We start from the raw sequence: 14,841 nt of genomic DNA, 5'->3' as shown, positions 1-14,841 counted from the left end.
TCTTGTGAATCTCATCAATATAACTGCCACTAGTCCATCTCATTACATCATAGTGATAGAATTTACAACACATAGGGAAATCACATCAGATGGCAAAATGATACACAATCATATGATACTGGGAATTGTTACCTAGTCAAGTTGGCAGATATTTTGGGGGGACACAATTCAATCCATGACACCTGGACTAGGAGCTTCTCCATGCAGGAAACCTAGGTCCAAAAGAAGTGCGCTCTGCTTCCAGCACTGCTTTCCTGGTGGTCTGAGGTTCCCAACTCTCTGCTTATTTCCCTTTCCTTTTATCTTTTGTGAGATAAAAGGTGGTACAGGCCGCACCCCAGGGAAACTCCCTTTACATTGGATCAGGGATGTGACCTGAGTAAGGGTGTTACATCCCACTCTAATCCTCTTTAACCACAGGCAGAGATTAAGATTTATAACACATAGGAAAATCACAAAATGGAGGACAACCACACAATACTGGGAATCATGACCTAACCAAGTTGACACATATTTTGGGGGACACAGTTCAATCCATGACATTGTATGATAAGGTTTAGCTACAAGATTGGTCTTTATAAGGGCCATTTATAAAGAAGAGTTGAAAACAGTCCATGTATCCAACAATAGGAGATTGGTTAAATAAATTCTGGAACTTATGAAAAACTTTCAAAAAATAAAATAAATTTATGAATTATATTTCTGATATGGAAAAGGAGTCATAATAAGGTAAATAGTATGTTCTTAGAAAATTTTTAGAATAAAAAATATGTGGGTATGTATGAAGACCCTCAATGAGGTGGACTGACACAGTGGCTGCAACAATGAGCTCAAGCAAAACAACGATTTTAAGGATGGCGCAGGACTGGGCAGTGCTTTGTTCTGTTGTGCATAGGGTTGTTATGAGTTGGAAGTGACTCGATGGCACCTAACAACAACAACAACAATGAACATCTGGCAGGGCCTTGCAGCTCATGGTGTGGTCCCTGAATCACTCAGTAGCATGTCAGGACCACGAAAAATAGCAGAACAGACTTGAGGCATCTGCTCCATGGCAGGACCATGATCCTGCACACAGCTCAGTCCCAGCAGTGCTGGGCTGTGGTGTCCACTCAAAAGGAATGTCTGTGTGGGGAACAGCAAGTTTCTCTTTCTCCTTATTTATTGATGACAAATGTATATTATTTGTATAATGAAGACAAAAGAAGGATGGATGCTCTCTACAAAATACAAGGGTAGTATTCATGATCCTCAGCCTTCTTTGATGCTTTTCTATCTGAAAAGGCAGACGGGGATCAGGTCGCCCAGTCTGTGGTTCTGCTGAAGCATTTCTCCTCTTAGGTGCTTTTCACTCTTGGCTTAAAGAGTGGCATTTTCTGGTCAGCTGCTGCCTTCGAAAGGGGCTCTGAGGGCATGAAGAGGAGACACAGAGGTAGAAAGGCACTCTGCTCCTTGTTGGTTCCAGGTGACTTCCCACCATCAGCCCTTTTGCTGGGCCCCCTCACACCCTCACCCTGGGGCTGGTCTTCCCATTGAGATGCAGGCTGGCTTGGCTAATGAAGTCATCTCATTCTGGTAAGCAAGTGAGCTCGCTACTTATGCATTCTCCTTCTGCACCAGTGCCAGACACATTTCTCAATCTTCATCCTCCTCCACTGATTGGACAAGACCAGGAACATATCGTTTCCACCTTTATTACCTCAGCCTTTTGGGTGGTAGCAGATGTTTCTTTGCCACTGCCAGGGCAGCAGCTCTGTTTGAAGGCTACCTTCTTTGTCCCCAGCTGCCCAGGAAACTCTGCCTGCAACTCTCAGTGACGTCAAGCGACTGCTCCAACAGCAATGAGAACAGCTGCCTTTCTCTAGATTCTTCTGGTCAGGATCTCAACACAAGCACGATGAGATCATGGAAACAGTTGGAGGCACTCAGTGTGTGGGTGTGTTTCCTGAGGCCCCTTAAACAAGCAAGAGTGTCATTCTTCTGCAAAAAGGTCAACAAGACCTGCTGCTTCCTCCAGTTGAATGTGGGGCCAGGAGGTCTACAGGACTGGGTCCTGCCCAACTCAAGTGCTGACTAGTACATGACCTTGGAGGGCATGCTGGCACAGGTGCTCAAATGCAGCTCACAGTTTCCCTCAAATGAGGTGACCATGATTTTTAAGCTCACAAGTAAGTGCTGATCCCAGTTAACTGATTTCACTTACTTTATTTTTTGCTGAGTACTTACCTTCCTTCGGGTTGTGTGGGTGGGTTTGAGGAGGGCAAAGAGAATCATGCTACTGGGCTTGCACCTCAAGGAATCTGCACAGATGAGAGGTCATACTGGATGGAAGGCACCTGAAATCAGTGCTTCTTACCCCTATGCCCACTAGTCCTGTGGGGTTCTGGTGACATGTAGGTTTTGATCCAGGGGCCTGGGCTGGGGCCCAAGAACATGGTGCTCATCTAGCTACCCCAAGGACCCCACTCTGAGGAGAAAGGCCTGGGACATCTGGTCTTACATGCTCATCTTCAGGAAGGACTACCCAAGGTAAAGGAAGCTCCACACCACTCTGATTTAAGGACAAGTTGGGGCCTGTCACCAGTGATTATAGTGTGGGTGGGGGGACACAGAAGAAAGTGTAGGGTCAGAGCTTTCTTACTTAACCCTGCCTTCCCCTCTGCTTCTCAATGCCTCCTCCTTCATCTTTGTCACCTTCATCAGCTCTCTGCAGGTCTGTAGTACTGATGCAGACTCACCCATATAGTCCGTGTCAGCCTCAGGTATCTGTCTAAGCTCGTGGCACCAGCATGGCTCTGCCAGGGTGGGAAGCCAGTGCCTCTCCACTCATCCCAAGGATCTCTGGACTTCACTGCAGTTCCTTTTGGGGCAGCATTATTATCCCCCTGACCTGCACCAGAGCAAATGCACAGGGAGATAGAGCTAAAAAGACATGGGGGGAGGAAGGTATGTGCTATAGTGTTCTACACACTTTTTTGTGTGTTCAAAACTTTCCAAATTAAAACTTGCTTGACAAAGCCAGAAAACACATCAAGATTCCTCGGTGACCCCTCCCTCCTTTCCTCTTTGGGCCAAGGTCAGCAACCTTTTTATGTCCTGCCCAGTGCCCTTGTCTCCCCACTCCCTCCCTGAGGAGGCTATGCTTGTCCTAATGGTATGGAGTCTCTTTGGACCTTCTGACAGTCTCATTCATTCCTTATATGATGGCTGAACTATGGAATTCATTCAATACATGGTTCTAATGAGCACTGAGGTTTAATCAATGCTGCCACATTCATTCTCCTGACTGATAAAACCGTTGTAGCCTGTATACGTTGGTGCAATAATTCCAGGACTCTTCTGAAGAGAACCCCCAGATACGTGTTCTTCCTGCCCTCTTGGCTATGAAGGGTTATAGAGGGGCTATGTTTTTCCCAGAAACAAGACCGAGAGGTGAAGAAGTGATTTCAGTAACATCTATTGTTCGCTCTTGATGGAAATGAAGAAGGCCTTGTTCTTTGTCTGGTGGGGTATGATGGGGGTGAGAAGGGATTAGAGTCCAATCACACCCATAACTCTCCCTAGAGGATGAATCTGATAGGTGAGATGGAAAGCACAGGGCTAAAGGCAGGAGAGGTATAATAAGGAAACAACAGAGTGAGTGGCCTAGCAGGAGTGAGTCACTCTGCCTTGTGAGATCAAGAAAAGCCTCACGGAGGAGGTAGCATTTGAGCTGAGCCTGAATGATGAGTTAGAGTCGAATAGAAGGAAGAAGAGATAGGGGAGGGCAGAGTAGGCTGGAGAATATCTGGAGCAAATGCAAAGAGGTGAAAACTTGTGCTGTGCTCAGAGACCAGCACATGGAGGACTCCTAATTTTGAAAAGGAGTAGGGCTGACTTTGTGTGAAGGGAGTAGGTGTAGACAAACCCAGGCAGAGGTGAGGCCAGGCTCAGGAGGGCCTGGGGACAGTACGGTGAAGGGCCCTGTGTCCAGAAGGTAAGGTGAAAGTAGCATTGGCATTGAAACACTCTGGAACAGAGAAGCCTGTCTGAGGGGCCACTCAGATGTTGAAAGAAGAGATGGCCTGACCAACACTTTAGTTAGTTTTTCTCAAAATGTGGTAAACGAGAAAAGTTCCCTGTCATCAAATAGATTCAGGAAATGCTGCATTACTCTGGGTTAAATGTATTTATTTGGTGCACGCTTTTCAGAATTTTTTACATAGTGAAGCCATTTTAGAGATCAAGAACAGAAGCTGGTAGTGCACAAAGGATGGGACAAGGATGTAGGGTGTGAACGTGGATGGGATCATAGGATGGGTACATGGACGTGAGATGGGAATGCAGATGTGGGGTATCATGGATTGAATTGTGACCCCAAAAAGTATGTGCCAACTTGCCTAGGACATGATTCCCAGTATTGTGTGGTTGTTCTCCATTTTGTGATCTGATTATCCTTCATTTTGTGATGAGTTGTAAATCCTACCCTCTATGCCTGTGGTTATGATCCCATTTAGGAGTGAGCTGTCCACTATGCTAATGAGGCAGGATTAGGTCATGTTAATGAGGACTAGGGTGAGATGCAACTCTCTTACTCAGGTCGCAGCTCTGATCTGATGTAATGGGAGTTTCCCAACAGTATGGCCTGCATCGTCTTTTATCTTGCAAAGGATAAAGGACAGAGAAGGAAGCAGAAAGAAAGGGATCTCCTACACCAAGAAAAAAGAGTCAGGAGGGGAGTGCATCCTTTGGTCCCGGGGTCCCTGTGTTGAGAACCACCTAAACACAGGGGAAAATGCCAAGACACATGAAGATCCCCAAGGAATGCCAGGGCTACAGATGTTGAAAGGAGACAAGGATCTTCCCCCAGAGCCGACAGAGAGAGTAAACCTTCCTGTCTGTAGAGCTGGTGCCCCGAATTTGGAGTTCTAGGCTCCTAATCACCACGTGTCTCTCAGTTTGTCATACTGTAGTGGCTTGCACATTGCTGTGATACTGGAAGCTTTGCCTCCATATTTCAAATATCAGCAGGGTCACCTTTGGAGGACAGGTTTCAGCAGAGCTTCCAGACAGACTCAGAAGAAGGACCTGGAAGTCTATTTCTGAAAAAATCGGCCAGGGAAAACCTTATGAATTCCAGAGGAACATTGTCTGGTATCGTGCTGGAAGATGAGCCCCTCAAGTTGGAAGGCACCCAAAATACAACTGGGGAAGAGCTACGTCCTCAAAGTAGAGTTGACCTTAATGATGTGCGTGGAGCCAAGCTTTTGGGACCTTCATCTTCTGATGTGGCATGACTCAAAATGAGAAGAGGAGGTGGAGCCAAGATGGTGGAATAGACTGACATTTCCAGCGAGCCCTCTTTACAACAAAGACCTGAAAAACAAGTGAAACGGGTATATGTATTACAAGCTAGGAGCGCTGAGCATCAAAGGCAAGCTTAGAAAACGAACTGAGGGGCAGGGATAAGAAGAGACTGTTTAGAAGCGGAGAGGAGTTACTGGACCTGAACTGTGGGGAACCCTCAGGCACCATTCCTGGAGCAGTGGCGGTGGGCTGATACTAGTGTTCAGCTACAGTTTCCTCAGGCGGAAGCAGCCAGCCACGCAGCCAGAGACGAACGGCAGTCTAGGCACAATCTAAGTACTTGTGTATATTTTACCATGCCCCGCAACCCCCAAGCTGGCTTCAGTGGCTGAATTCCCTGGGCCTGAGATAGGCCCTGCTGAGCACCTAGAGCCATCCTCCCAGCCTTGGAGAAGGAAAAAATTTGCAACTGGGGGAAAAGACAATTTGCCAACTCCACTAACCAGGGGAGCTCAGGGCAGAAGTGGCTCCTGTCCAGGCATAAAAGATCTGTGGACTTTGAGCATCTTTCCCTTCTGCACGGACCTGTGGGGGCCTATTTCAGGAGAATAGGTCCTTGTTGGCAGACTGCAACCATTTCAACTGTGTGGTGGAGTGGTGGGTGTTTGATGATTCACATTGCTTTGCCTATTAAACAGGGTCCTCACCTACCCACATCAGGGACCTAAAGACTGGTAGCTCCACTCAGGCCACCCAGCCACCTGCGACAGGGGACCAAGGATAACTGGTACCTCCCAGTTCTTACAACCAAAAACACTGGGTGCCCATGGTACATCTGCAGAACCTGCCGACCTGCACGCTCTAGGGAACAGGGACTCACTATGTTCAGAGACACTCGGGGGTCAGTTCTCAGCCCCCTGCCTTGTTCAGAGTGTGACCCCCTTCTGCAATCAGCCCTGCCCCTCTAAGACTGTAGGACACAGCTTGTTCCACACACTTGATGAGCAGCTACCTGGACACCTGAGCTGAATTCTTACAAGAAAAGTGAATGGACTCCTAGACTGTTATACCTGATAACAGCACTAGCCATCTGGGGACAGGACGTCAGAGCTTCAAAGGTGATAATAATCAAGCTACCTCATTCAAGCAACCCATTTGGGCATATTGAAACAAAGCAAAGCAAGAAGCTATGACAGAGTAAGGAAGCATAAACTAATACAACAACTTATAGATGGTTCAGAGACAACAGTCAATATCAAGTCACATAAAGAAACAGACCATGATCACCTCAACAAGCTCTCAAAACAAAGAATCCAGGGATCTTCTAGATGAAAGTGCATTCCTGGAATTACCAGAGGCAGTATACAAAAGATTAATATACAGAACCCTTCAAGATATCAGGAAGGAAATGAGGCAATACACAGAACAAGCCAAGGAACACACAGAGCAATTGAAGAAATTAGAAAGATTATTCAGGAACATAATGAAAAATTTAAAAAGCAGGAAAAATCCATAGATAGAGAGCAATCAGAAATTCAGGAGATAAACAATAAAATTACAGAAGTAGACAACTCAATAGAAAGTCAGAGGAGCAGAATTGAGCAAGTAGAAGCCAGAATTTCTGAACTTGAAGATAAATCACTTGGCACTAATATATTTGAAGAAAAATCAGATAAAAGAATTTAAAAAAATGAAGAAACCTTAAGAATCATGTGAGACTCAATCAAGAGAAATAACCTACAAGTGATTGCATTACCAAAACAGGGAGGGATAACAGAAAATACAGAGAGAATTCTTGAAGATTTGTTGGCAGAAAACTTCCCTGATATTGTGAAAGATGAGAAGATATCTATCCAAGATGCTCATTGAACTCCACATAAGGTAGATGTTAAAAGAAGTCACCAGGACATATCATAATCAAACTTGCCAAAACCAAAAATAAAGAGAGAATTTTAAGAGTAGCTAGGGATAACCAAAAAGCCACCTACAAAGGAGAGCCAATAAGAATAAGCTTGGACTACTTGGCAGAAACCTTGCAGGCAAGAAGGCAATGGGATGACTTATTTAAAAAACTGAAGAAAAAAAATTTCCAGCCAAGAATGTTATATTCAGCAAAACTGTCTCTTAAATATGAAGGAGAAATTAGGACACTTCCAGATAAACAGAAGTTTAGGGAACACTTGGCAGAGCAATCAGAAGTCAACCCAGACAGGGAAATCAAAAAAACAAAGCAAGATTTTAAAAAAAAAAAGCTCAAAACAGGGTAACAGCGTTGTTATTACATAAAAGAAGACAACATTAAAACAATAAAGAGGGACTAAAATGTAATCACAGATCTTCCATATAGAGAGGAAGACATGGCAATACAAAGAAATAAAAGTTAGGTTTAAATTTAGAAAAATAGGAGTAAATAATAAGGCAACCACAAAGGAGACAAACTATACTACTCATCAAAATACAATACAAGAAAAAAATGAGACTCAACAGAAACAAAATCAACACCAAATATGAGGAAAGGACAATATACAAAGATAATCTACTGAGCAAATAAAATTAAGTGGGAAAAAGAAACTGTCAACAACACACAAAAAAAGACATCAAAATGATAGCACTAAATTCACACCTATCCATAATTATGCTGAATGTAAATGGACTAAATGCACCAATAAAGAGACAGAGTGGCAGAATGGATTAAAAAACATGATCCATCTATATGCTGCCTACAAGAGACACACCTTAGACTGAGAGATGCAAAACAAACTGAAACGCAAAGGGTCAAAAAAATATATCAAGCAAACAACAATCAAAAAAGGGCAGGAGTGGTAATATTAATTTCTGCCAAAATAGACTTTAAAGTTAAATCCATCAGAAAGGATAAGGAAGGACACTATATAATATTAAAGGGACAATACACCAAGAAGATATAACCATATTAAATATTTATACACCAAATGACAGGGCTGTAAGATACATAAAACAAACTCTATCAGCATTGAAAAGTGAGATAGGTCCACAATAACAGTAGGAGACTTCAACATACTACTTTCGGTGAAGGAAAGGACATTCAGAAAGAAGCTCAGTAAAGGCACAGAAGATCTAAATACCACAATCAACCAACTAGGCAACAGAGACATATACGGAACACTCTACCCAACAGCAACCAAGTATACTTTCTATTCTAGTGCACATGGAACATTCTCTAGAATAGCCCACATATTAGGGCATTAAGCAAGCCTTACCAGAATCCAAAACATTGAAATATTAAAAAGTAACTTCTCTGACCATAAGGTCATAAAAGTGGAAATCAGTAACAGAAAAAGCAGGGGAAAGAAATCAAACACTTGGAAACAGAACAATACCCTGCTCAGAAAAGACTGACTTATAGAAAACATTAAGGATGGAATAAAGAAATTCATAGGATCCAATGAGAATGAAAACACTTCCTATCAGAACCTTTGGGACACAGCAAAAGCAGTGCTCAGAGGCCAATTTATATCAATAAACACACACATACAAAAAGAAGGGCCAAAATCAAAGAATTATCCCTACAATATGAACATATAGGAAGAGAGCAACAAAAGAAACCCTCAGGCACCAGAAGAAAACAAATAATAAAAATTAGAGCAAAACTCAATGAAATAGAAAAGAGAGAAACAATTGAAAGAATTAACGTACCAAAAGGTGGTTCTTTGAAGAAATCAACAAGATTGATAAACCATTGGCCAAACTGACAAAAGAAAAACAGGAAAGGAAGGAAATAACCCCAATAAAAAATGAGATGGGGGATATTACAACAGACCCAACTGAAATTAAAAGAGTCATATCAGATTGCTATAAAAAATTGTTCTCTAACAAATTTGAAAATAGACGAAATGGATGAATTCCTAGAAACACTACTGACCTAAACTAACATAAAGAGTTGTAGAACAACTAAATAGACCATAACAAAAGAAGAGATTGAAAAGGTAATCAAAAAACTCACAACAAATAAAGCCCCAGCCCGGACGGCTTCACAGCAGAGTTCTACCCAACTTTCAGAGAATAGTTAACACCACGACTACTAAAAGTATTTCAGAGCATAGAAAAGGACGGAATATTTCCAAACTCATTCTATGAAGCCACCATATCCCTGCTACAAAAACGAGGTAAAGACATCACAAAAAAAGAAAATTACAGACCTATATCCCTCATGAACTTAGATGCAAAAATCCTCAACAAAGTTCTAGCCAATAGAATTCCGGAACATATCCAAAAAAAAAAAAACTCATCATGACCAAGTGGGATTCATAGCAGGTATGCAGGGATGGTTCAACATCACAAACACAATAATGTAATCCATCACTTAAATAAAACAAAAGACAAAAATCACATGATTTTATCAATTGATGTAGAAAAGGCATTTGACAAAGTTCAACACCCATTCATGATAAAAACTCTCAGAAAAACAGGAATAAAAGGAAAATTCCTCAACATAATAAAGGGCATTTATACAGCGCCAACGGCCAACATCACCCTAAATGTAGAGAGCCCGAAGCCGTTTCACTTGAGATCGGGAAAAATACAAGGATGCCCTTTATCACCACTCTTATTCAACATTGTGCTGGAGGTCCTAGCAAGAGCAATTAGGCTAGATAAAGAAATAAAGGTTTCCAGATTGGCAAGGAAGAAGTAAAATTATCTCTATTTGCAGACAGCATGATCTTATACACAGAAAACCCTAAGGAATACTCAAGAAAAATACTGAAACTAATAGAAGAGTTCAGCAGAGTGTCAGAATACAAGATAAACAAACAAACAAAAAAATCAGTTGGATTCCTCTACACCAAAAAAAAGAACACTGAAGAGGAAATCACCAAAACAATACCATTTACAGTAGCCCCCAAGAAGATAAAATACTTAGGAATAAATCTTACCAAAGATGTAAAAGAAAACTACAGTACACTTCTGCAAGAGACCTACATAAGTGGAAAAACATACCTTGCTCGTGGATAGGAAGATTAACATTATAAAAATGGCTACTCTACCAAAAACAATCTATATATTTCATGCAATTCTGATCCAAATTCCAACGACATTCTTTAATGAGATAGAGAAACAAATCACCAACTTCATATGAAAGGGAAAGAAGCCCCAGATAAGTAAAGCATTACTGAAAAAGAAGAACAAAGCGGGAGGCCTTACTCTACCTGATTCTAGAACCTATTATACAGTAGTCAAAACAGCCTGGTACTGGTACAACAACAGATACATACACCAATGGAACAGAATTGAGAATCCAGACATAAATCCAGTTGATATTTGACAAAGGACCCAAAACAGTTCAATGGGGAAAAGACAGTCTTTTTAACAAATGGTGCTGGCATAACTGGATATCCATCTGCAAAAATATGAAACAAAACCCATACCTCACTCCATGCACAAAAAAGAACTCAAAATGGATCAAAGACCTAAACATAAAATCTAAAATGATAAAGATCATGAAAGAAAAAATAGGGACAAAATTAGGAGCCCAAATACATGGCATAAACAGTATACAAAACATTACTAACAATGCAGAAGAAAAACTAGATAACTGGGAGCTCCTAAAAATCAAAGACCTATGCTCATCCAAAGACTTCACCAAAAGAGCCAAAAGGTTACTTACAGACTGGGAAAAAGCTTTTAGCTATGACGTTTCTGATTAGCACCTGATCTCTAAAATCTACACGATACTGCAAAAGCTCAACTACAAAAAGACAAATAACTCAGTCAAAAAATGGGCCAAAGATATGAACAGACACTTCACTAAAGAAGACATTCAGGTGGCTAACAGATACATGAGGAAATGCTCACAATCATTAGCCATTTGAGAAATGCAAATGAAAACTACCATGAGATTTCATCTCACTCCAACAATCTTGGCATTAATCCCAAAAACACAAAACAATAAATGTTGGAGGGGCTGTGGAGAGATTGGAACACTTCTACACTGCTGGAGGGAATGTAAAATGGTACAACCACTTTGGAAATCAATTTGGCGCTTCCTTAAAAAGCTAGAAATAGAACTACCATAGGATCCAGCAATCCCGCTCCTAGGAATGTATCCTAGAGAAATAACAGCCTTTACACCAACAGATATATGTACACCCATGTTCATTTCAGCAATGTTTACAATAACAAAAAGATGGAAGCAAGCAAGGTGCCCATCAAAGGATGAACAGATAAGTAGATTATGGTATATTCACACAATGGAATACTATGCATTGATAAAGAACAGTGATGAATCAGTGAAACATTTCATAACGTGGAGGAACCCGGAAGTCATTATGCTGTGTGAAATTAGTCAGCTGCAAAAGGAGAAAGATTGTATAAGACCACTATTGTAACAACTCAAGAAATAGTTTAAACAGAAAAGAAAATATTCTTTGATGGTTACAAGACGGGGAAGAGAGGGAGAGTAGGAGAGGGGTATTCACTAATTAAATAGTAGATAAGTACTACTTTGTTGTTGTAGTTAGGTTCCATCAAGTCGGTTCCGACTCATAGCGACCCTATGCACAACAGAACGAAACACTGGCCGGTCCTGAGCCAGCTTTAAAATCGTTATTATGCTTGAGCCACTGTAACAGCCACCGGCTCAATCCACCTTGTTGAGGGTCTTCTTCTTTTCCACTGACCCTGTACTCTGCCAAGCATGATGTCCTTCTCCAGGGACTGATCCCTTCTGACAACATGTCCAAAGTATGTAAGACGCAGTCTCGCCATCCTTGCCTCTAAGGAGCACTGTGGTTGTACTTCTTCCAAGACAGACCTGTGTGCTCTTTTGGCAGTCCATGGTATATTCAAAGGCATCAATTCTTCTTCGGTCTTCCTTATTCATTGTCCAGCTTTCACATGCATATGATGTAACTGAAAATACCATGGCTTGGGTCAGGCGCACCTTAGTCTTCAAGGTGACATCTTTGCTCTTCAACACTTTAAAGAGGTCCTTTGCAGCAGATTTACCCAATGCAATGGTGTCTTTTGATTTCTTGACTGCTGCTTCCATGGCTGTTCGTTGTGGATCCAAGTAAAATGAAATCCTTGACAACATCAATCTTTTCTCCATTTATCATGATGTTTCTCATAGGTCTAGTTGTGAGGATTTTTGTTTTCTTTATGTAGAGGTTCAATTCATACTGAAAGCTGTGGTCTTTGATCTTCATTAGTAAGTGCTTCAAGTCCTCTTCAATTTCAGCAAGCAAGATTGCATCATCTGCATAGCACAGGTTGTTAATGAGTCTTCCTCCAATCCTGATGTCCCGTTCTTCTTCATATAGTCCAGCTTCTGCTATTATTTGCTCAGCGTACAGATTGAATAGGTATGGTGAAAGAATACAACCCTAAAACACATCTTTCCTGACTTTAAACCAATCAATATCCCCTTGTTCTGTCGGAACAACTGCCTCTTGATCTATGTAAAGGTTCCTCAGGAGCACAATTAAGTGTTCTGGAATTTTCATTCTTCACAATGTTATCCATAATTTGTTATGTTCTGCACAGTCGAATGCCTTTGCATAGTCAATAAAACACAGGTAAACATCCTTCTAGTATTCTCTGCTTTCAGCCAGGATCCATCTGACATCAGCAATGATATCCCTGGTTCCATGTCCTCTTTTAAATCCAGCCTGAATTTCTGGCAATTCCATGTCAATATACTGCTGCAGCCATTTTTGAATGATCTTCAGCAAAATTTCACTTGCATGTGATATTAATGATATTGTTCAATAATTTCCACATTTGGTTGGATCACCTTTCTTGGGAATAGGCATAAATATGGATCTCTTCCAGTCAGTTGGCCAGGAAGGTGCCTTCCATATTTCTTGGCATAGACGAGTGAGCACCTCCAGTGCTGCACCTGTTTGTTGAAACATCTCAATTGATATTCCATCAATTCCTGGAGGCTTATTTTTTGCCAATGCCTTCAGAGCAGCTTGGACTTCTTCCTTCAGTACCATCAGTTCCTGATCATATGCCACCTCTTGAAATGGTTGAACATCGACTAATTCTTTTTGGTATAATGACTATGTGTATTCCTTCTATCTTCTTTTGATACTTCCTGAGTCGTTTAATATTTTCCCCATGGAATCCTTCACTACTGCAAGTCAAGGCTTGAATTTTTTCTTCAGCTCTTTCAGCTTGAGAAACGCCGAGTGTGTTCTTCCCTTTTGGTTTTCCATCTCCAGCTCTTTGCACATGTCATTATAATACTTTACTTTGTCTTCTCGAGAGGCCCTTTGAAATCTTCTGTTCAGTTCTTTTACTTCATCAATTCTTCCTTTTGCTTTAGTTGCTCGACGTTTGAGAGCAAGTTTCGCAGTCTCCTTGGACATCCATCTTGATCTTTTCTTTCTTTCCTGTCTTTTCAATGACCTCTTGCTTTCTTCAAGTATGATGTCCTTGATGTCATTCCACAACTCTTCTGGTCTTCGATCACTAGTCTTCAATGAGGCGAATCTATTCTTCAGATAGTCTCTAAATTCAGGTGGGATATGCTCAAGGTCATATTTTGGCTCTCGTGGACTTGCTCTGATTTTCTTCAGTTTCAGCTTGAACTTGCATATAAGCAATTGATGGTCTGTTCCACAGTCAGCCCCTGGCCTTGTTCTGATTGAAGATATTGAGCTTTTCCATCACTTCTTTCCACAGATGAAGTCAATTGATGCATCTTAGCGTTTAAGACCCCAGATGCCTCTCTCTGAGGTGGGATGCAGAAAGTTTTCTTAATAGATTTTATTATGCCAATTGACTTAGATGTCCCCTGAAACCATGGTCCCAAAACCCATGTCCCTGCTATGCTGGCCTTCAGAGCATTCAGTTTATTCCTGAAACTTCATTGTTTTTGCTGTAGTCCAGTTGTGCTGACCTTGCCTGTATTGTGTGTTGTCTTTCCTGTCACCTACGTGTCTGTTTGTTGTACTGTGGGGGCTTGCGTGTTCCTGTGATGCTGGAAGCTATGCCACTGGTATTCAGATACCAGCAGGGTCACCCATGGAAGACAGGTTTCAGCTGAGCTTCCAGACTAAGACAGACTAGGAAGAAGGGCCCGGCAGTCTATTTCTGAAAGGCATTAGCCAGTGAAAATCTAATGAATAGCACTGGAACATTGTTTGATATAGTGCTGGAAAATAAGCCCTCCAGGTTGGAAGGCACTCAAAAGATGACCAGGAAAGAGCTGCCCCCTCAAAGCAGAGTTGACCTTAATGATGTGGATGGGAGTAAAGCTTTTGGGACCTTCATTTATTGTTGTGGCACGACTCAAAATGAGAAGAAACAGCTGCAAATATCCATTAATAATCTGAACCTGGAATGTACAAAGTATGAATCTAGGAAAATTGGAAATCGTCAAAAAATGAAATGGAACGCATAACCATCAATATCCTAAGGCATTAGTGAGCCGAAATGGACTGGTATTGGCCATTTTGAATTGGACAATCACATAGTCTACTATACTGGGAATGACAACTTGAAGAAGAATGGTGTTGCATTCAGCGTCAAAAAGAACGTTTCAAGAACTATCCTGAAGTACAATGCTGT

The 14,841-nt window shown here is 41.6% G+C and overlaps 1 long non-coding RNA gene across 20 annotated transcripts in view; it reads right to left on the bottom strand.

Annotated features, from left to right (window-relative positions):
- The window catches only part of LOC111752992 (uncharacterized), a 49,607-nt gene that overhangs the window by 15,094 nt on the left and 19,672 nt on the right, over positions 1–14,841 (bottom strand). For 13 of the 20 annotated variants that reach the window (XR_010322828.1, XR_010322831.1, XR_010322830.1 and 10 more), the window contains 3 exons: positions 5,017–5,355; positions 2,739–2,890; positions 2,227–2,300 (listed from right to left, as the gene is read on the bottom strand). This is a non-coding gene — a long non-coding RNA (uncharacterized LOC111752992). Of the gene's footprint in view, positions 1–132; positions 2,301–2,738; positions 2,891–5,016; positions 5,356–14,841 lie in introns of all 20 variants that reach the window. The other 7 variants (XR_010322826.1, XR_010322823.1, XR_010322814.1 and 4 more) reach the window with 5 other exon arrangements.

This window comes from Loxodonta africana, chromosome 8 (assembly GCF_030014295.1).
Source record: "Loxodonta africana isolate mLoxAfr1 chromosome 8, mLoxAfr1.hap2, whole genome shotgun sequence".
NCBI lineage: Eukaryota > Metazoa > Chordata > Mammalia > Proboscidea > Elephantidae > Loxodonta > Loxodonta africana.
Note: the sequence above shows the minus strand (reverse complement) of the source record. Positions and strands in the feature narration are given on the sequence as shown.